We start from the raw sequence: 22,284 nt of genomic DNA, 5'->3' as shown, positions 1-22,284 counted from the left end.
TATGGGGACCTCACTTCCTGGTTCCGAAACCGGAAGTCTCCGGAACCGGAAGTGACCTCACCAAATCACATCAGCATCAAACGGTTGCCATGGCTACCGTAACGCTGAACAAAAGACAAACACATAAAGACAATACAAATAATCATTTAAAATTTGACAAATTGCTCATTAACATGCTAAACAAAACAACAACATAGATGTATACCTACGATAGTGCACGATTACGTGCACTTCAGATGGGCAGCAACTAATCATTACAAATACCTAGTCGATGAATACGCTACACAGAATTAAATAACTAGCAAGTCCCTCCTATTAGTATCAGACCATCAAAAAACCACACAACAAAAATAGCAAGTAAGTATCACGCAGGAGCTTATTGTAATAAAAAGACCATTACACGTCCCCTGAAGCCTGTGGTAGATAAAACCAATGACCTACTTATACGAAACACTGAAGACCCAGCGTTTCATTTAACCCACGAGGAGAAAGGGAGTCTAAACGCATAATCCATTGAGACTCACACTGTAGCAGTTTACGTCCACGATCACCACCTCTAATAAGCGGGGGGACATGATCGATGATTTTATAACGGAGAGCTGAAAGGTTATGCCCTGCAGTGACAAAATGTCGTGCCACTGGTTGATCACTGGTACCTACGGCAAGGGCAGCCCGGATAGCAGAACGATGTTGGGCCATCCTTTCTTTCAAAGTACATTCCGTCTTGCCTACATAAATCTTCGAACAAGGGCATGTGATAACATAGACAATAAACTTGGTGGTACACGTTACATGGTGTCTAATGTTATATTTAATTCCAGAATACGGGTGGAAAAAAAATTAACCAGTTTGTAGGGAACGGCAGGTAATACAGTTAGGGCACCTGAAACACCCAACACCCCACCTTTGGAGTACCCAAAAAAGACTTGATGTTACTAGGCTTGCCCATCGATGAAACATCGTTCTTGACCAAATAATCTCTCAAATTCTTGCCTCTCTGATAGCAAGACATCAATTTTTTATTGTGTAACATATTTAGATCCTTATCGGACGTTATAATAGGCCATAACGATTTTGCTTGTTTATTGATAGCAGTGCTGTGATGATTATATCTATTAATCCAAAGGTGCCTATCTGCGCTACGATCCTTAATAGAAATATCATCAATCAGTAATTTATCGACAGGGATAGCCAAAGCTTTTTCTTTGGCCTGATCTAAAACACCCTTCTGATACCCTCTCTGCAAAAACTTAGCATACATCATATCCACCTGTTGTAACGCTACAACCCTGTCAGGTGCAATTCTTAATGCTCGCAAAAATTGTGAATAAGGCAAAGCATTTTTCAAAGGGACAGGGTGTGCACTACTTGCCAATAAAATGTTGTTTTTATCGGTCGGTTTTGCAAACAGAGAAGGCACAAGGCGACCATTACTTTTGGTTATAGTAACGTCAAGAAAATTTACGCTATGCATATCAATGGAATACGTAAATTTAACAGGATCTATGTGACTGTTATGTGAGTCAATCAAATCAGCAAACGACTGTTGCGTACCTCGCCAGACGATAAAAAGGTCATCAATGTATCGATAATAGGCTAAAATATTACTAGCCACACTCAGATCAGAAAAAAATAAATCAAATTCAGCTGCAAACATAAAGGCATTCGCGTACGATGGGGCCACATTGGACCCCATCGCCCAACCGGATACCTGCAGGTAGAATTGTCCGTCGAACATGAAATAATTGCGGGTTAATACCAATTCCAACAACTGTAGAAACAGCTCTACAGGAGGTCCCTTATATAATGGATTTTTGGTAATAAGCAATTTAGTGGTCTGTAACCCTAGAACAGGAGGAATACAAGTATACAAATTACAAACGTCGACTGAACACAAAACACAATCAGAGGGCAAATCAGGTAATGATTTCAAGGACAACAACAAACTATTAGTGTCCTTCAAAAAGGTGGGCCTGGCCTGTACACAAGGTTGCAAAAGCGCATCTAAATAAGTGGAGATGGTCTGATACAATGATCCTCGGGCTGCAATAATAGGACGCCCCGGTGGCTTCACCGGGTCCTTATGTATTTTCGGAATTAAATAAAAAAGGGGTCTGATGGGGAACCTAACCTCCAAGGCTTTCTTGATAGATGTTGAAATAAACCCTTGTGTGCAAGATACTAACAATAAAGAATCTATTTCTTTTTTAAATTCACAAGTTGGATCTAGTGACAACTTTCTGTACGTATCTAGTTTAGTTATCCAATCAGTTTGCTTGTCACCAGACAACGTCAGAAGGTGTACATCCTCAAGCTCTTGATTTTAATTAATAGATCTAGCTAAAATTAAAATCAAGAGCTTTGAGGATGTACACCTTCTGACGATAGGTCCTTTTCTGAGATTGAGCTCTCTGTTTTGAGTAGGGGCCTGTCGTTTGTACCTAGAGTGGCGTTTGATAAAATTCAGTGGAAGAAGGAACATTACAAGCTTAATAGGAGCATCAAAATTAAGGAACACTTTGCTTGTAGGCCGATTATCGATTCTGATGTTCCCGTACAACTTTTGAAATTACAGGAGCGGTCATCTTTTGACCATATCAGTTCCAATGCATCCATTAAGACATTCTCACGTTTGCTGGACCAAACTGTCTGTGATGATGTGAATGCTTTTCAACCTAAGTTTAGGAACTTGAATAAAGATGAGCAGTTGGCTCTTAAACAGCTATCTATGTATGATGATGTGGTGTTCCGTCAGGCGGATAAGGGAGGGGCGATTGTGGTACTTAACCTATGTGATTACAAGGCTGAAGCATTTAGACATCTTGGTGATGTAGATACGTACAGAAAGTTGTCACTAGATCCAACTTGTGAATTTAAAAAAGAAATAGATTCTTTATTGTTAGTATCTTGCACACAAGGGTTTATTTCAACATCTATCAAGAAAGCCTTGGAGGTTAGGTTCCCCATCAGACCCCTTTTTTATTTAATTCCGAAAATACATAAGGACCCGGTGAAGCCACCGGGGCGTCCTATTATTGCAGCCCGAGGATCATTGTATCAGACCATCTCCACTTATTTAGATGCGCTTTTGCAACCTTGTGTACAGGCCAGGCCCACCTTTTTGAAGGACACTAATAGTTTGTTGTTGTCCTTGAAATCATTACCTGATTTGCCCTCTGATTGTGTTTTGTGTTCAGTCGACGTTTGTAATTTGTATACTTGTATCCCTCATGTTCTAGGGTTACAGACCACTAAATTGCTTATTACCAAAAATCCATTATATAAGGGACCTCCTGTAGAGCTGTTTCTACAGTTGTTGGAATTGGTATTAACCCGCAATTATTTCATGTTCGACGGACAATTCTACCTGCAGGTATCCGGTTGTGCGATGGGGTCCAATGTGGCCCCATCGTATGCGAATGCCTTTATGTTTGCAGCTGAATTTGATTTATTTTTTTCTGATCTGAGTGTGGCTAGTAATATCTTAGCCTATTATCGATACATTGATGACCTTTTTATCGTCTGGCGAGGTACGCAACAGTCGTTTGCTGATTTGATTGACTCACATAACAGTCGCATAGATCCTGTTAAATTTACGTATTCCATTGATATGCATAGCGTAAATTTTCTTGACGTTACTATAACCAAAAATAATGGTCACCTTGTGCCTTCTCTGTTTGGAAAAGCGACCGATAAAAACAACATTTTATTGGCAAGTAGTGCACACCCTGTCCCTTTGAAAAATGCTTTGCCTTATTCACAATTTTTGCGAGCATTAAGAATTGCACCTGACAGGGTTGTAACGTTACAACAGATGGATATGATGATATGATGTATGCTAAGTTTTTGCAGAGAGGGTATCAGAAGGGTGTTTTAGATCAGGCCAAAGAAAAAGCTTTGGCTATCCCTGTCGATAAATTACTGATTGATGATATTTCTATTAAGGATCGTAGCGCAGATAGGCACCTTTGGATTAATAGATATAATCATCGCAGCGCTGCTATCAATAAACAAGCAAAATCATTATGGCCTATTATAACGTTCGATAAGGATCTAAATATGTTACACAATAAAAAATTGATGTCTTGCTATCAGAGAGGCAAGAATTTGAGAGATTATTTGGTCAAGAACGATGTTTCATCGATGGGCAAGCCTAGTAACATCAAGTCTTTTTTGAGTACTCCAAAGGTGGGGTGTTTCAGGTGCCCTAACTGTATTACCTGCCGTTCCCTACAAACTGGTTAATTTTTTTTCCACCCATATTCTGGAATTAAATATAACATTAGACACCATGTAACGTGTACCACCAAGTTTATTGGCTATGTTATCACATGCCCTTGTTCGAAGATTTATGTAGGCAAGACGGAATGTACTTTGAAAGAAAGGATGGCCCAACATCGTTCTGCTATCCGGGCTGCCCTTGCCATAGGTACCAGTGATCAACCAGTGGCACGACATTTTGTCACTGCAGGGTATAACCTTTCAGCTCTCCGTTATAAAATCATCGATCATGTCCCCCCGCTTATTAGAGGTGGTGATCGTGGACGTAAACTGCTACAGTGTGAGTCTCAATGGATTATGCGTTTAGACTCCCTTTCTCCTCGTGGGTTAAATGAAACGCTGGGTCTTCAGTGTTTCGTATAAGTAGGTCATTGGTTTTATCTACCACAGGCTTCAGGGGACGTGTAATGGTCTTTTTATTACAATAAGCTCCTGCGTGATACTTACTTGCTATTTTTGTTGTGTGGTTTTTTGATGGTCTGATACTAATAGGAGGGACTTGCTAGTTATTTAATTCTGTGTAGCGTATTCATCGACTAGGTATTTGTAATGATTAGTTGCTGCCCATCTGAAGTGCACGTAATCGTGCACTATCGTAGGTATACATCTATGTTGTTGTTTTGTTTGGCATGTTAATGAGCAATTTGTCAAATTTTAAATGATTATTTGTATTGTCTTTATGTGTTTGTCTTTTGTTCAGCGTTACGGTAGCCATGGCAACCATTTGATGCTGATGTGATTTGGTGAGGTCACTTCCGGTTCCGGAGACTTCCGGTTTCGGAACCAGGAAGTGAGGTCCCCGTATGGCATGGCGTCTAACTACTATTTATATGTGGTTAGTGTTGTATATGTGTTTGATTTGTATGCTTGACAAAAGCGCGGAATAAAGCGCTGAAACGTTGCAAAAGTACCTTCTGTTTGTGGATATATTTATTACGGAGTGCCGCCCTGCGTTCTATATATATATATTTATATCTCAATATAAAAGAACAGTGGGTGGTCCGGCACTCGATTTACACTGTGCATCTGCTTAGGTGCCTTCTGCTCAGGCCTCCACTGCCAATGACGTCACCCGCAAGGCACCTTGGTACCATGGTAACGTGATGCTCGGCGGATTTAATGTCTCACCGGCCCCACTGCAGCAACAAAAAAATATAAAATGGATATAAAAGTGTCCCGCATCCAAACATCTAGAGAAATAATATGCAAATATGTAATAGAAATCAGCAAAATGCATAAGGTAAATACAAGTAATTCTATCAAAGAAATACCAAACAATCTCAAAGATACATCAGAATTATCCAATGATTGGAATGTCCTTGATACTTAGCAAATGCTTGTATGTATAATCAAAAAAACACACTACAATGTATCTTTTCATTTAAACCAGAAGGGTTAATAGTGTTCAAGCGGTGGGTCCAGTGGGCTTCACACTATAATAACTGGCCACTTCGGTCACCTCCTCCTATAGAACAAGGAATGTGATCGATGATCGTGTGTTTAAATGTTGCTAAACTATGGCCTGCTGTGGCAAAGTGATGTGCCACCGGTTGATCAGAAGGTTTACCTGTCAATGCTGAACAGATAGCTGACCGGTGTAATGCCATCCGTTCACGAAATGTCCTCATAGTTTTGCCCACATAGGGCTGTATTCAATTTGGAGCGAAAACACGTTACCGGTGATAAATTATAGGCGATGATGTCATTTTCGCTATTCTCACTTATTCACGTTTTCAATTTGGATTACTTTTCGCAGGTGCGGAAAAGTCAGAGGTTCGAACCCACCGAAGAAGTATCCCCATTGAATAGGTGGCGAGAACAAGTGCAGAATTGGGGTTTTGGGGTGCAGACTTCTAAAAACCACCGTGCACCCCTTGGACAGGCTCCTAAAGGTATTCTGTGTCAAAAAAAATAAAAAAAAATAGCACAGGACACCCCAAAAAAGGTACTTTCATTTTGGGGGCAAAAATAAAATTGGGGGGACACTTTTAAACTAGCAAAATAGACTCCAGGGGGGTCCCCAAGTATGCCCCAGGTGTTTATTTGCAGGTGTTTGCGGCAGATGGATTTTTCATGATTTTTGCAAGTTCACTTTAGCCACTTAAAAATATGCTTGCACCCTTCTTCATGTACCCCAAATTTGAATGGACTAGTTATTTATTTGTTTTTAAAGTTGCTAAATGCTATTCTTCAGCTCTATCTCAAAGGCGCAATAAAGCACCTGTTGAGACCATTTAAAACCCCAAATACCTTTAGCAGGGCAATTCGGGGTTACCCATAGTGATCCCCCATGTCAGAGCATATTTTTTGGGGGGTGTAAGGCTGATTTTCCCCAAAAATGACAGGACTTTTCGTCGATTTCGTTTTTGCCGGGTCCCGTTTTCGCCGATTTGGAATTGAATATGGGGATAAGCGGGGAATATGGGGTGCTTTTGTGTATTTTCATACTGAATTATCCATCAGTCGTATAAATGTCTGTAAGGATGCATTAGAAGACTGTGGATCGAAGGTGGATATAGATCTATTTGTCCAGAATCTAGTGAGTGTAGAGTGTGCTGGTGTAGATTCTTCTTTTTCATAAGTGTGATTTTGGTAATATTCCTGTAGGCGAAATTTGCGAGCAAAACGGTACACATCACTTTTCCAAATAAGATCATTGTGAGTATTAGTCGGAATAAAGGCGAGTCCTTTATTAAGTACACGTGTTTCAACTTCAGTAAGTGTTCTTGAGGATAAGTTGCACACTAGGTTTTCTTTTGGGCCTTTTGTCCTTCTTTGCCTCTGGTTTTGAAAATGAGATTCGGGGCCTGATTCAGAGCCGGACGCTATTTGCGAACAGTCGTTCAGAAAAAAGGGGCCGGCTATTTAAATTAAGCGCTCGCTCTTTGCGGTCTGTTGACGCCTCTATGTCTGAGCGAGCAAACAAAACATGCGCTCGCTATTTTGCCCCCTGGCCGTTCGCATCATACGTCATCTCCGCTATTTATTAGATTAATCGAGTACATCGAAAGGCGTCTGAACTGCTCGCAGTGCTTGTGGTAGGTTTTACTTCCCGCAATCACTGCGAGCAGTTCAGGCTAAAAGACAACCAAGTGACGTGGTCGATGACGCTGCTTTGTTAATTATGCACACCCATTAAACGCCCGTTTTGACCGTTTGGCACGCCTGCGTTCGGATCTACACTCCCCGTTTTCAAGCACCTTCCCCTGTTACCACCCACAAACGCCTCATTCTGTCACTCAAATTAGCAGGCCCTTGCTGTTTTGCGAGCGCACGAATTTCTACCACAATGAATGGTTGGCGCATGCGCATTACGACCCATACGCATGCGCAAATGTGCAAACATCACTCGGAGCGAGCGGCCGCTTACGAGCGGCTCTGAATCAGGCCCTCAGTACCTCTAGTCCGGTCATACAGAGAGCATCAAGAGCAGAGCCGTAACTAGACTTTATGGTGCCCTGTGCCAGAAAGAGTATTGGCGCCCCCCTCATTTTTCAAAGGGACATAATGCACCCAAAAAAGGGCCATGGCTTCATGGGGAAGGGCCAGGGAAGAGATAGGGGAGGCCAGGAGATGCTGGGGATGAAATAAGAGGAAGCTACAAGCAAGAATGATAATAAACTAGGGATGAGCGGGTTCGGATTTCTGAAATCCGAACCCCCCCGATCCAAGTCGTATCCGAGTCAGGCTCGACCTTTCCCGCCTGACTCGGATCTGAAATCGAGGCAAAACGTCATCATCCCGCCTTCCGGATCTCACGGGTTTTGGATTCTATAAAAGGTCCCCGTGTCGGCGCCATTTCTCACTCCGGCTGTGGACAGTGAAGAGGGAGGGTGGGAGCTAGGGCTGGCTGGGCTGTGTTGTGCTGCTGTTGTCCATAGGGGCTGTGACCACTCAGTCCATAGGGGCTGACCGGGCTGTGTTGTGCTGCTGTTGTCCATAGGGGCTGGCTGGGTTGTGTTGTGCTGCTGTCATAGGGGCTGGCTGGGCTGTGTTGTGCAGTCAGTTGCAGTCATAGGGGCTGTGTCCACTCCAAAGTCTATAGGGGCTGGCTGGACTGTGTTGTGCAGTGTCCTAGAGAGGTGCTGTAGTGTTGTCCAGGGGGTGATCTGTGCATCAGGGGTGCTCCCCCAAAGTGCATTCCAAAAAAAAATTTTTTTTCCCCCTGGGTTTGTGAATTGTGTGCGCAGTAGCCGCACGTGCATCAACAAAGTAACGCCAACCGTGCGCCTGTGTCATAAGTAAAGGGCCTGCTGGCTTGACTGTTAAAGGGTGCTGTAACCCCCAAAATGCACTCCAAAAAAAATAAAAAATTATTTTCTGTGTTTGTGAATTGTGTGCACAGTAGCCGCACCTGCATCAACAAAGTAGCGTCAAGCGTGCGCCTGTGTCATAAGTAAAGGGCCTGCTGGCTTGACCGTTAAAGGGTGCTGTAACCCCCAAAGTGCACTCCAAACAAAATAAAAAATTATTTTCTGTGTTTGTGAATTGTGTGCACAGTGGCTGCACGTGCATCAACAAAGGATCAGCGCCAAGCGTGCGCCTGTGTCCCATAAGTCTGTTAAAGGGTGGTGTAACCCCCAAAGTGCACTCCACAAAAAATAAACAATTCTTTTTTTTCTGTGTTTGTGTGCGAAATGTATGTGCAGTAGCCACACGTGCATCAACACAGCAGCAGCGCCAAGCGTGCACCTGTGTCATAAGTCAAGGGCTGGTTTGGACATCTGGTCCGGACTGAAGGACGTGCCAACAATGTAAATTTCTGACATGTCTACTGTCACTGCATATGATACTGTCACCACTGACAGAATGGTGGAGGAATTATTTTCTGTGTTTGTGAATTGTGTGTACTGTGGCTGCACGTGCATCAACAAAGGAGCAGTGCCAAGCGTGCGCCTGTGTCCTAAGTAAAGGGCCGGATGGCTTGTCCGTTAAAGGGTGCTGTAACCCCCAAAGTGCGCTCCACAAAAAATAAAAAAAATATTTTTTTTTTGTGTCTATTTGAATTGTGTGGGCTGTAGCCGCACCTGCATCCTCAAAGCAGCAGCGACAAGTGTGCGTCTGTCTGTTAAAGGATTACATCGGTGACAGCATCCAAGTAGGCATGTCAGACAGTCCGTACCTGTACTGGCAGGAAAAAGAGGCAATTTGGAGGCCCCTGTACAAACTGGCTCTATTTTACCTGAGTTGCCCCCCCTCCAGTGTGTACTCCGAAAGAGTGTTTAGTGCAGACGGGAACCTTGTCAGCGAAAGGCGTAGGAGGTTGCTTCCAGAAAATGTGGAGAAGATGATGTTCGTAAAAATTAATTAGCAACTCTTCCAGGGAGACCAGCCTCCAGAACGTACAGAGGGACCTGTGGTGGTGGATTCCAGCGGGGACTAATTAATACTCTGTGAGGATGAGGTTGTACACAACACTGGAGAGGGTGAGGAATCGGTGGATGAGGACGACATCTTGCCTCCGTAGAGCCAGTTTGTGCAGGGACAGATTAATTGCCAGCTTGTTTTGTGGGGGCCCAAACGAACAAATCATTTCAGCCACAGTCGTGTGGCAGACCCTGGCGCTGAAATGATTGGTTGCTAAAGTGTGCATGTCCTGTTTATACAACATAAGGGTGGGTGGGAGGGCCCAAGGACAATTCCATCTTGCACCTCTTTTTTTTTCTTTGCATTATGTACTGTTTGAGGCCTAGTTTTTCAAACTGCCATCCTGTCTGCCACTGCAGTGTCACTCCTAGATGGGCCACGTATTTGTGCTGCCCACTCGTGTCGCTTAGCATAGTCATCCAGCTACCTCGGTGCAACCTTTTGGACATAAAAACACTATTGTGAGGTGTTCAGAATAGACTGGAAATGAGTGGAAATTAAGGTTATTGAGGTTAATAATAGCATAGGAGCAGAAAAACTCACAAATTCTGTGATTTTAGCTGTTTTTATGCTTTTTTTCAAAAAAATACAGAGCCAAAACACAAAACCCAGAACCCAAAACATGGAAGGGTGGTTTTGGCAAAACCAATCCAGATCCAAAACACGAAGAAAGATCCAGATCTAAAACCAAAACACGAAAAGTGGCCGGTGCACACCCCTACAATAAACAGAAATTTTACAGGCCCAAACAGCTCCCCCTGACATGTAGTGCCCTGTGCGATGGGACCAGCCGCACTACCCTAGCTACGGCCCTGATCAAGAGCATTATGGCCCATTGTGACGACAGATAAATACCTATGGCTTGCTTTATGTGGGGAAAGGACCTCAGAGACATTATTGTACATACGGACATCACTGGCTTTGAGACAATTAACGATTCTGAGAAAGGCCTTTTGAAAAGAGGACCAGGTTGTTATAAATGTCTTAATAGGCCTTTTGAAAAGAGGACCAGGTTGTTATAAATGTCTTAATTATACAACCTGTAGGCATATAATAACGGGATCATCTTTTCCTCATTATCATTCAGGTGTCAAGATTAATTTCAAACAGGTATTATACATGTTGTATACGTGATTATATGTCCGTGTGGACAATACTATGTGGGCAAAACTATGAGGACATTTCGTGAACGGATGGCTTTACACCAGTCAGCTATCCGTTCAGCATTGACAGATAAACCTTCTGATCAACCGAAGGCACGTCACTTTGCCACAGCAGGCCATAGTTTAGCAACATTTAAACACATAATCATCGATCACATTCCTTGTTCTATAGGAGGAGGTGACCATAGGGGAGTGGCCAGTTATTATAGTGTGAAGCCCACTGGATCCATCGCTTGAACACTATTAACCTTTCTGGTTTAAATGAAAAGATACATTGTAGTGTGTTTTTTTGATTATACATACGAACATTTGCTAAGTATGAAGGACATTCCAATCATTGGATAATTCTGATGTATCTTTGAGATTGTTTGGTTTTTCATTGATAGAATTACTTGTATTTACCTTATGCATTTTGCTGATTTCTATTACATATTAGCATATTATTTCTCTAGATGTTTGGATGCGGGACACTTTTATATCCATTTTATATTTGTTTGTTGCTGCAGTGGGGCCGGTGAGACATTACATGCGCCGAGCATCATGTTACCATGGTACCAAGGCGCCTTGCCGGTGACGTCATTGGCAGAGGAGGCCTGAGCTGGATCTCCGTGTGAGCCGCACGACGTGCCCCTGCCCTCCGGTCTCACTCAGCATGGGGGAGTCGCATGTATTTAAGGTAAGATCTGATGTTGTTCTGTTATTGTGTTATGTACCTTGATAAAAGTGCCGTAAGGCTCTGAAACGTTGGCTAAGATAGTACACTTTTTGACTTGATGCAAAGACTTGGAGTGCATTTGTTCTTGTATGATAATATATATATATATATATATATATATATATACATACAAACACAGTGGGTCTCATTCAGACCCGGTCGCAAGCGGGTCACTGTTAAGGCCCTGCGCACGTGCAGCGGCCGCACTCTGCGTGCGCAAGCCCCGGAACGAGAGAGAATCTCTCTCGCTCCGGAGCTCACTACAAAAGGGGCGGCTGTCGATGTTGATCGACAGCTCGCCCCGTTTTGTAGGCGGGGCGGGGGGGTGGCTACACAAACTGAGGCGTTCCCAAGCGAACGCCTGCCGTTTCGTGGGCGGGCGCACTGACATCAGCAGTGATGTCAGTGGGGAGCTTCCTGCTCGATCAGAGCAGGAAGCTCCCTGGTGCTTGCGGTTGCTGAGACCCAACCTTAGGGTCTCGTCGCAAGCCCCGATGGTTGCGATGGTCTTGACCATTGCGATCATCACCCTGGTCGGTCGCTAAGCTGTGGGTGGTAACCTACAGCTTAGCTAGCGACCAGGAGGCCGCACTAAAAAAAAGAAGCGGCCGCCCTCATTCAGAGAGAGAGATCGCTTCTTGCGACCGCCTCTGAATGAGGGCCAGTACTGATGTGCCCAGCTATAACGTGGCATCACAGCGCTATCACTCACGCCACGCATGGCACGCCACACACCACGCCATGAGTCGCGCCACAAAGAAAGTTTAGTAGTGAAAAAAGTCATTACGTGTAATACAACATTTTGCCCACCAGATGTCACTTTTCCTAAACTACATAGCGCATGCGTCTGATTTCATTACGTGTAATACAACATTTTGCCCACCAGGTGTCACTTTTCCTAAACTACATAGCGCATGCGTGTGATTTCATTACGTGTAATACAACATTTTGCCCACCAGGTGTCACTTTCCAATGTACCGTACGGTATGTTCTGTATCACCGGCCGATGATTGTTTGACAGAAGCTTAGACATTAGACTTTACAAACTACAGAACTCTAGTAATGGGTGAAGCGTGTGGCCTAGCGGTCTAATGCCTAGTCTCACTGCTTCTCCCCTCTTCTTGTTCTGTGGGTTCGAGACCTTGAAAATGCAGTATGTTTTTTTAATTTATTTTTAAAATCTTCACTTAAAATATTCAGTATTCAATACAGTACATGTGGAGCGCATGTCTGCCCACTGCTTCGGGAGTCAAACAGCGAAACTACGATTTTTATTATTGTACATACAGTACTGTACCTTAGAACGCAAACTTGTGTCAATGCCGGCGCTGACATGAACGTGGACATTATAGTGATTTATTATGACCATCAAGTGGCAATGGGCCCTGTTAAAGAGACTGGTTTCTGTATATCAAACTGACTGCGCGTTTAAACCGCAAAATTGCGTCAATGTCTGCGCGTGCCCAGTGGTCGGGTTTTAATCACAATGGAATGTGTGCCCCATGTCCAGTGGAGCCAAGCCATACATTAAGTAGCGCTATTTTATGGCGCATGCCCAGTTGTCTGTATTGCTAACAGTACTGTTGAATTTTCACACTAGTGCCATTCTGCACTGTCCGAGACTTACCGCACAGTATACACAATAGTAAATTCATTACAACATAAGGTGCTACAGTAGTGGACTAACAGCAGTTTGTAGGGCAGATGCAGAGCGCAAACTTGCGTCAATGAAAATGCTGTCCTAGACTTGGAAACTTTAGTAATATAATATGTTTAGTAACAGATAGTTGACTGTGTATAAGAGAGGGGTCTATATAGTACAAACTGACTCCGCGTTTAAACCGCAAAATTGCGTCAATGTCAGCACAGTTTGCGTTGTGGTAACTTATAGCCAGTTCTGATGGGTTACGGTACAAATAGGATCTCTGGCGCGTGCCCAGTGGTGGGGTTGCAATGCATTGCCAGTGGTGCTGCGCCATAGCCATACCCTTGTAGCGCTATGGCTATGTACTGTACGCCATGGCGTACAGTATGGAATATCAGACTGTACAGTAGCGGGTCATGATTCACACACAGTGAAAGTGTGTTATTATTATTACACTGACTGTGTAATAATAATATTAAAAATAAAAAGTGCGTCCCGCCAGAGATGGAAATGCAACAGCATAGAGTACAATACTGTACCGAATGCAGGAATACAGCCAACTGCGCATGCTCAGTGATAGCATAGCGCTACATGGCGTATGGCTTGGCGCCACAGATCCCATTGTACCCCCCTCCATTTCTAATCCATCGCAGATGGCTGACAGCGACCATAGCGCCAACCGTGTAATACAGAGAGCTCTCTCTCATACAGATCCCACTAGTACCGTACTAAGTGTGCGAGGTTGGAGCAGCATCACCAAGGCTGAGACCGCATATGCGTTGTCGCATGTTTGCGTTTTGCGGTTTTGGTCGCACAGTTTGTGATGCAGAGCCCTGTCTCACATTCTAGACAGTAGATTCACTAGCAGTTTCTGCAGTTATAAAAATCACTATTCTGTGGTGCTAAATTGTACGGCACCGTTAGTTTTGAATATTCAGTACAGGCACATTCATAGCGGCACACTAGTTGTCCTAGCAGACGGGGGATGGTGTCCTTGGCAATGGTGACAATTCGTAGCATTTTTCAGGACACTAGGGCAGAGCTGACTGCTTACAGTAAATGGATTAACAAAGCTTCCTTTATTATGGTAATGTGAGGCTCTTTGCTTGCTTTGGGGGAAGGGACCTGATGCACTGTGTATGACTCTCGGCCCACTGGGCATGCGCCAGAAATCCCGTCGCAACCCTCCTACTGGGCATGCGCCCGCCAGAGATGGAAATGCAACTCTCATACAGATCCCACTACTACCGTACTTAGTGTGCAAGGTTGGAGCAGCATCACCAATGTCATAAGTTTGCGATGTAACGCTATTTTGCGCTTCAAACGCACAGTCAGCTTTGAACACAGAGCGCTCTCTCACAGACGGAAACCACTCTCAGACACAGTCCAAAGGACGTAGCCATAGTGAACAAGGCTGAGACCGCATATGAGTTGTCGCATGTTTGCGTTTTGCGTTTTTGGCCCACAGTTTGTGATGCAGAGCCCTGTCTCACATTCTAGACAGCAGATGGCTGACAGCCACCATAGCCACAGTATGAAATCACTATTCAGTGAAATACAGAGCCCTCTCTGGGCACTACAGATCCCATTGTAAACCCTCCACTGGGCATGCGCATGAAATCCCATTGACGAAAGCGCAGACATTGACGAAAGTTTTGCACTATTGAAACACACAATCTGTTTGTAATGTCTTACTTTTAAGCAGCCTTTTAAACAACAACACTACAGTATTACAGTACAGTACAACACTACTAAAGTACAGTAGTTTCACTATAGTGTCAGTGACAAAAAAAAATATATACGTTACGGTATATTCTTTTCCAGGGATCGAACCCGGGACCATAATTCTACCAAAGTGATCACCTAACCACTAGCCCACACGACAGCTACAGTGAACCACAGAGAGTGGCCTCATCCTTGTGCACTCCTCCCGCTGCTGTTTTTTAATAAAAAAAAAAAAAAATTGTCATACTGTAATGCATCCCATATCAGTGAAAGCTGTGCGTGCATCTCATTAATCTACAGTATCGGTTATACCGTGACAACAACTCAGGCAACTTCTCTACTATTCAGTTACTGCACCGTACCGTATGTATTATACAGTATGTGCAGTGATTTGCATCCTGTTATAAGATGTTACGTACGGTACAGTACTATATACTGTATATGTATATTATGCGACATTAAAAATACAGTATGGGTTGTGCGTACATGAAAATGCTGTGAATGTGATATCCACCCAATTTACTGTAAGTTTAACAGCATGGCATTCTGTACAAGGCATTCAGTACAATGGAGCACTCGCCATCCAGCGGTTAAGCACTATATTACATGCAATTACAAAAGTGGAGCACTCGCCACCCAGCGGTTAAGCACTGTATTACATGCCGTAGCATATCCTTCGTTGAAGAATACCACGGCATTCCACAAGTCCTTGGCGCGAGTCAGAGGCCCGCACGCCACGCCACAAGTCCATGGCGTGACTCACGCCACGCCATGAGCAACAAAATAGCTCGGCAGATCTGTATGTGCTATATTACATAGCACTTATATGAACCCCCCCCCTAAGTATCCTGTGTTTGCCACTGCTCCCAGTAATGAATACACCTGTGTACCAAGTAGGAGATCTGGAAAATATGCGCTGTTAGTGTTGCACTGCTATAGACCATCTATAGGGTTAATTATTAATAATGTTATGTGGTGCATAAGTAGACCAATATGTACTTAAATGTCCAGGGCAGTGCTAGGTTCTTTTGCTGCTCCCCTGGACTCCCGGTTTGCTCCCATGCTCAGGAATGGTGCACACATGTGAAATAAAAACATTCAGCTCAGGCAGGATGGCCCTACTGCCGCATCTAATGACTTACCATGATCGCTGGCCCTGTATATGCTGTGTGTGTGACGCATCTAATGGCTTACTGTTGTAACCCACCTTTAACCTCTAGGTTGGTAACTATGTTACCAACCCCACAACATCTATTAAATTATATGACTCTCGTTATGATCAGTGCCTCCACCCAAGTGTTTATGATGTGTGTGGGTCTACTTGGGAAAACCCAAATGATAATGCAGTGTACTAAATATTAACAATAACTCACGTTCTTCCTACTTTTTCCTTTTTCCAGGTCCGCTTCGAATACAACTATGCTCCGGGAATGACAGGTAAGTGACAACACACAAATGACATATCTTTTTTCCCTTTATGTACTTAAGATTAATACTATACTTACTTTTCAAAACAATGTATAGAGATAAAGTTATCACAGAAAATACAGAGGGCGTATTAACATTTCCTTACAGCTGTAAACTGTGGCCTAACAAACTATTGCTCTTCTTATTAATTACACTTCATACACAAATATGTAATTTCTTATAGAATATCCTGCTTGGTGACGAAGTGTGATAAGTTCTGAACAGTCTCTTAAAGTTAATAGCCTTTAACGGTGAACTGACAATAGTAAGCAAATGTTCAATTAGTTGATGTTAAGTGGAGATAATACTCCCTTTCGACCAAGATGTGTTCCTAAATGGCGAACTGTGTTGAAGAGCTTTTATATATATTCCGTAGGTAGCTCAACATAAAGCGGCAGTTAATACATCCTGTGCACCAAAAAGCACCTGATCTGAGCGTCAGCCAATTTGTTGGTATTTTCTCACCCAACTCTGAAGACGTAACTTCATCTTTAATGTTATTGCTACGTTTATAGCAGAACAAAGGTTGTTCTTTACTTAGCTGTCTCAGGATTGGATCAGTTTGAATAATGTGCCAGTGTTGTTGAAATGCACGTTTAATAATATGTGACCCAATGGAAAACTTACTGGAAAAAATGAATCGCTCAGTCATTTTATCTGGCAGTTGTTTCGATAATAAAGTTTGTCTGTCCAAATGTAGACATTTATTGATAGCTTCATTGATGTCATTCTCATCATAGCCACGTTGGCGAAATTTGTTACCCATAACGGTTAATGCCTGAGGTAACAGATATTCCATCTACTAAGGCGGCTTATACTACATTTGGTGCCAGTGTGTTGCTCACACAGATTTTGATAAGTATATTTCATTATGCACGATTATATGTGACTGAAAATTTACCTCTGGACACCAATCTTCATGTTTTTACATGCATTCTATATAAACTGATTTTTCGATACTTCATTTGGTGTGCTGGTCTCCCCATTCGTGGTTACCATTACACAATTCTATATGTCTGTGCACCCAGCATTCATTTATTATTTTTGAGTGTGCATTACTTCTCTCTTTATATATATATATATATATATATATATATATATATATATTAGGGGTGAGCGGGTTCGGATTTCTGAAATCTGAACCCCCCGATCCGAGGCCGATCCGAGTCAGGCTTGACTTTTCCCACCTGACTCGGATCTGAAATCGAGGCAAAACGTCATCATCCCGCCTTCCGGGTCTCGCGGGTTTTGGATCCTATATAAGGTACCCGCGTCGGCGCCATTTTATCACTCGGCTGTGGACAGTGAAGAGGGAGGGTGGGAGTTAGGGCTGGCTGGGTAGTGTAGTGTAGTGCAGAGTAGTGTTGTGCTGTGCTGTGCTGCGCTGTGCTGCTGTTGTCCATATGGGCTGTGTCCACTACTTCAAAGTCCATAGGGGCTGGCTGGACTGTGTTGTGCAGTCAGTTGTCCATAGGGGCTGTGTCCACTCCAAAGTCCTGTGCAGTGTCCCAGTCCTAAAGGGGTGCTGTAGTGTTGTCCAGGGGGTGCTCTGTCCATCAGGGGTGCTCCCCCCAAGTGCTAAAAATTGTGAATTGTGTGCACTGTGGCTGCACGTGCATCAACAAAGAAGCAGCGACAAGTGTGCGCCTGTGTCCCATTAGTAAAGGGCCGGCTGGCTTGTCCGTTAAAGGGTGTTTAACCCCCAAAGTACATTCCAAACAAAAAATATATATATTTTCTGTTTTTGTGAATTGTGTGCGCAGTAGCCGCACGTGCATCAACAAAGTAGTGCCAAGCGTGCGCCTGTGTCATAAGTAAAGGGCCGGCTGGCTTGACCGTTAAAGGGTGCTGTAACCCCCAAAGTACACTCCAAACCAAATAAAAAAATATTTTCTGTGTTTGTGAATTGTGTGCGCAATAGCCGCACGTGCATCAACAAAGTAGTGCCAAGCGTGCGCCTGTGTCATAAGTAAAGGACCGGCTGGCTTGACCGTTAAAGGGTGCTATAACCCCCAAAGTACACTCCAAACTAAATAAAAAAATATTTTCTGTGTTTGTGAATTGTGTGCGCAATAGCCGCACGTGCATCAACAAAGTAGTGCCAAGCGTGCGCCTGTGTCATAAGTAAAGGGCCGGCTGGCTTGACCGTTAAAGGGTGCTGTAACCCCCAAAGTACACTCCAAACCAAATAAAAAAATATTTTCTGTGTTTGTGAATTGTGTGCGCAATAGCCGCACGTGCATCAACAAAGTAGTGCCAAGCGTACGCCTGTGTCATAAGTAAAGGGCCGGCTGGCTTGACCATTAAAGGGTGTTGTAACCCCCAAAGTACATTCCAAACAAAATAAAAAAATATATTTTTTTGTGTTTGTGAATTGTGTGCGCAGTAGCCGCACGTGCATCAACAAAGTAGTGCCAAGCGTGCGCTTGTGTCCCGTAAATAAAGGGCCGGCTTGATTGACCGCTAAAGGGTGCTGTAACCCCCAAAGGGCACTCCAAACAAAATAAAAAATAAATTTCTGTGTTTGTGAATTGTGTGCACTGTGGCTGCACGTGCATCAACAAAGGAGCAGCGCCAAGCGTGCGCCTGTGTCCTATAAGTAAAGGGCCGGCTGGCTCATTTCTTAAAGGGTGGTGTAACCCACATAGTGCACTAGTCTCCAACAAAAATAAAAAAATATTTTCTGTGTTTGTGTGCGCCTTAGCCGCACGTATATATCAATATAACATAAATGGAGGACCAAACTTTCTCCGATAAAAATAAAATAGGGAAAGATCTAGAACCACTTCCTCCTAGTGCTGAAGCTGCTGCCACTAGTCATGACATAGACGATAACATGCCATCAACGTCGTCTGCCAAGGCCGATGCCCAATGTCATAGTAGAGGGCACATACAATCCCAAATGACAAAGTTCAGGAAAATGACCTTGAAAATAACATTTAAATCATCTGAAGAGAAACGTAAACTTGCCAATATGCCATTTATGACACGGAGTGGCAAGGAACGGCTAAGGTCTTTCCCTATGTTCATGACTAGTGGTTCAGCTTCACATGACGATGGAAGCCCTCCTCCCGCTAAAAAAATCAAATGAGTTAAGCTGGCAAAAGCACAGCGAAGAACTATGCGTTCTAAGAAGATATCACAAATCCCCAAGGAGAGTCCAAGTGTGGTGGCGGTTGCGATGCCTGACCTTCCCAGCACTGGACGGGAAGAGGTGGCTCTTTCCACCATTTGCACGCCCCCTGCAAGTGCTGAAAGGAGCACCCACAGTCCACTTGCTGATATGCAAATTGAAGATGTCACTGTTGAAGTACAACAGGATGAGGATACTGGTGTAGCTGGCACTGAGGAGGAAGTTGGCGAGGAGGATTCTGATGGTGATGTGGTTTGTTTAAATCAGGCTCCGGGGGAGACAGTTGTTGTCCGTGGGATGAAAAAGCCCATCACGGTCATGCCTGGGCAGAAGACCAAACATTCCACCTCTTTGGTCTGGCAATACTTCTATCCAAATCCGGACAACAACTGTCTTGCCATATGTACCATATGTAAAGGTGAAATAAGTAGGGGTAGGGACGTTAACCACCTAGGAACATCCTCCCTTATACGGCACCTGCAGCGCGTTCATAAAAAGTTACTGTCAAGTTCAGAAACTTTGGCTAAGACTGTAAGCAGTCCAGGGACACCTAAATCCCTTTTTCCTGTTTTATCCAAGGAATCGGTGGATGAGGAGGATGAGGACGACATCTTGCCTCCGTAGAGCCAGTTTGTGCAGGGACACATTAATTGCCAGCTTGTTTTGTGGGGGCCCAAACGAACCAATCATTTCAGCCACAGTCATGTGGCAGACCCTGGCGATGAAATGATTGGTTTGTAAAAGTGTGCATGTCCTATTTATACAGCATAAGGGTGGGTGGGAGGGCTCAAGGACAATTCCATCTTGCACCTCTTTTTTTTCTTTGCAGTATGTACGGTTTGGGGCCTAGTTTTTCAAACTGCCATCCTGTCTGCCACTGCAGTGTCACTCCTAGATGGGCCACGTGTTTTTGCCGCCCACTCGTGTCGCTTAGCATAGTCATCCAGCTACCTTGGTGCAATCTTTTGGCCATAAAAACAATATTGTGAGGTGTGAGGTGTTCAGAATAGACTGGAAATGAGTGGAAATTAAGGTTATTGAGGTTAATAATTGCATAGGAGCAGAAAAACACACAAATTCTGTGATTTTAGCTGTTTTTATGCTTTTTTTCCAAAAAATACAGATCCAAAACACAAAACCCAGAACCCAAAACACGGAAGGGTGGTTTTGGCAAAACCAATCCAGATCCAAAACACGAAGAAAGATCCAGATCCAAAACCAAAACACAAAAAGTGGCTGGTGCACACCCCTAATATATATACAGTTTAAATTGAGTATTGCTTCTGGGATCATAGGTGTCAGCAACCTCCTATACATCAGCTGTTCTGTGATTTTCTTACTGAGACTATGAGTTTTACTTCCCTTACTAATTAATCCTCAAAGTGGAAATCCAAGAAGTGCATTGTATTGTCACGTAGTTGTATATGTTCAGTCACCGACTGACCTAATGGATAAGGATAAATTTAGATGCCTGCAGTCTTAAAGGTTGTTACTCCCATGCAGATGTTTTAATGCTCTGCTAAGGTATATTCTATTGTAGCCTGGATCTTAAGTCTCCTTTAATGCTGATGTGTTAGAATGCTTGTAGTGACTAGAATGTTCCTAGCAATATTGAGCTAGCAGTTCCCTTTTTACATAGTAGACTATCCACTCTGTGTGAGTGTGATACTGGGTGATGGGAGTGGCAGTGTCAAGTAACATCACTGGGATCACCTCACCCCCTCCTGTAGACTGTGCTTTCTGACTGTGCTTTCTGAATCCTGTCACACACCCCGCCTCCTTCCCCGGCTGTTCACCTCAGACTTCGGGGTGTGTCACCACAAGCCCACCCCTTCAGCTCACTGAAGGGCTTCCGCTCACCAGGCACAACTGCTATCTCTCCCCCGGCAGCCTCCAGACCTGCGCCGGAACTACACACGGCTGCTTCTCCTCTCAGCAGGTACCCTCCTCACCAGGGGTTTCCTGCCTTACTTAGCCCTCACTGACACCTCTAATCCAGCCTCACAGCAACTACTGCCACTCTCCTTAGGCTACCTCAGTGCAGCGCTGTGGCCTTAGATCAGAGGGCTCACGAGGGGGAACTCCAGTTTGCCAACTGACACTAGCTCTCTCCTATTTATAGCCTTCCCCTCAGCCTGCCACAAGCCCCTCCCCTCTGTACCTAGTGCATGCCATTTCTAGAACCTTCCGGGATCCTTACTAACTTTGGCACCATAATTACCTATGGCCGTGTGATGTCATGAGTAACCATATAGGAGAATTGCCTTCACTAGTCACAGATACAACAGCTCCATGTACATTCCAATTCAGCATACCTGAGTTTTTTATTACCCACCCTTTACACTAGATATACTGTATATACATTGTGTGTGTCCTGTATTTGCAAGGAAAAGGTTAATTATTTAACACAGGGTGTTACATTGTGATCACTGGTCCTGTATATGCTGGAATTATAACATACAGTACACGTTGTATGATGCATATTAAAGCTGGATACGTACTAATTATGTCCTCTTCATGGACTGGCCACACTCACTCTAAAATCAAGGATTTGGAAACCAACCACTAGAAATACTGATGTTTCACCATTGAGTTGTACATAGGGGCCCTTCCAAAATGTTGTTATGGGGTCTTCAAATATCTAGTTACATCCCTGTCTCCTGCTTTACCTTCTTAATGAATGGCCCGAATACTTAATTTCTACAATTGCAGGTGAAAATGTTCATTTTTACTAGGGGTGTGCACCGGCCACTTTTCGTGTTTTGGTTTTGGATCTGGATCTTTCTTC

At 43.8% G+C, this 22,284-nt stretch overlaps 1 protein-coding gene and 1 pseudogene across 3 annotated transcripts in view; both read right to left on the bottom strand.

The window, feature by feature from the left end:
• The window catches only part of HEBP1 (heme binding protein 1), a 183,879-nt gene that overhangs the window by 21,157 nt on the left and 140,438 nt on the right, over positions 1-22,284 (bottom strand). The gene's annotated exons all lie outside the window — the stretch shown is intronic.
• LOC148532243 (uncharacterized) lies at positions 442-1,696 on the bottom strand (annotated as a pseudogene).

This window comes from Taudactylus pleione, unplaced genomic scaffold (genome assembly GCF_031769625.1).
Source record: "Taudactylus pleione unplaced genomic scaffold, aTauple2 ptg000080l, whole genome shotgun sequence".
In the NCBI taxonomy this organism is placed as follows: domain Eukaryota; kingdom Metazoa; phylum Chordata; class Amphibia; order Anura; family Myobatrachidae; genus Taudactylus; species Taudactylus pleione.
The sequence above is the reverse complement of the archived record's forward strand: the minus strand, read 5'-3'. Positions and strand labels throughout refer to the sequence as shown.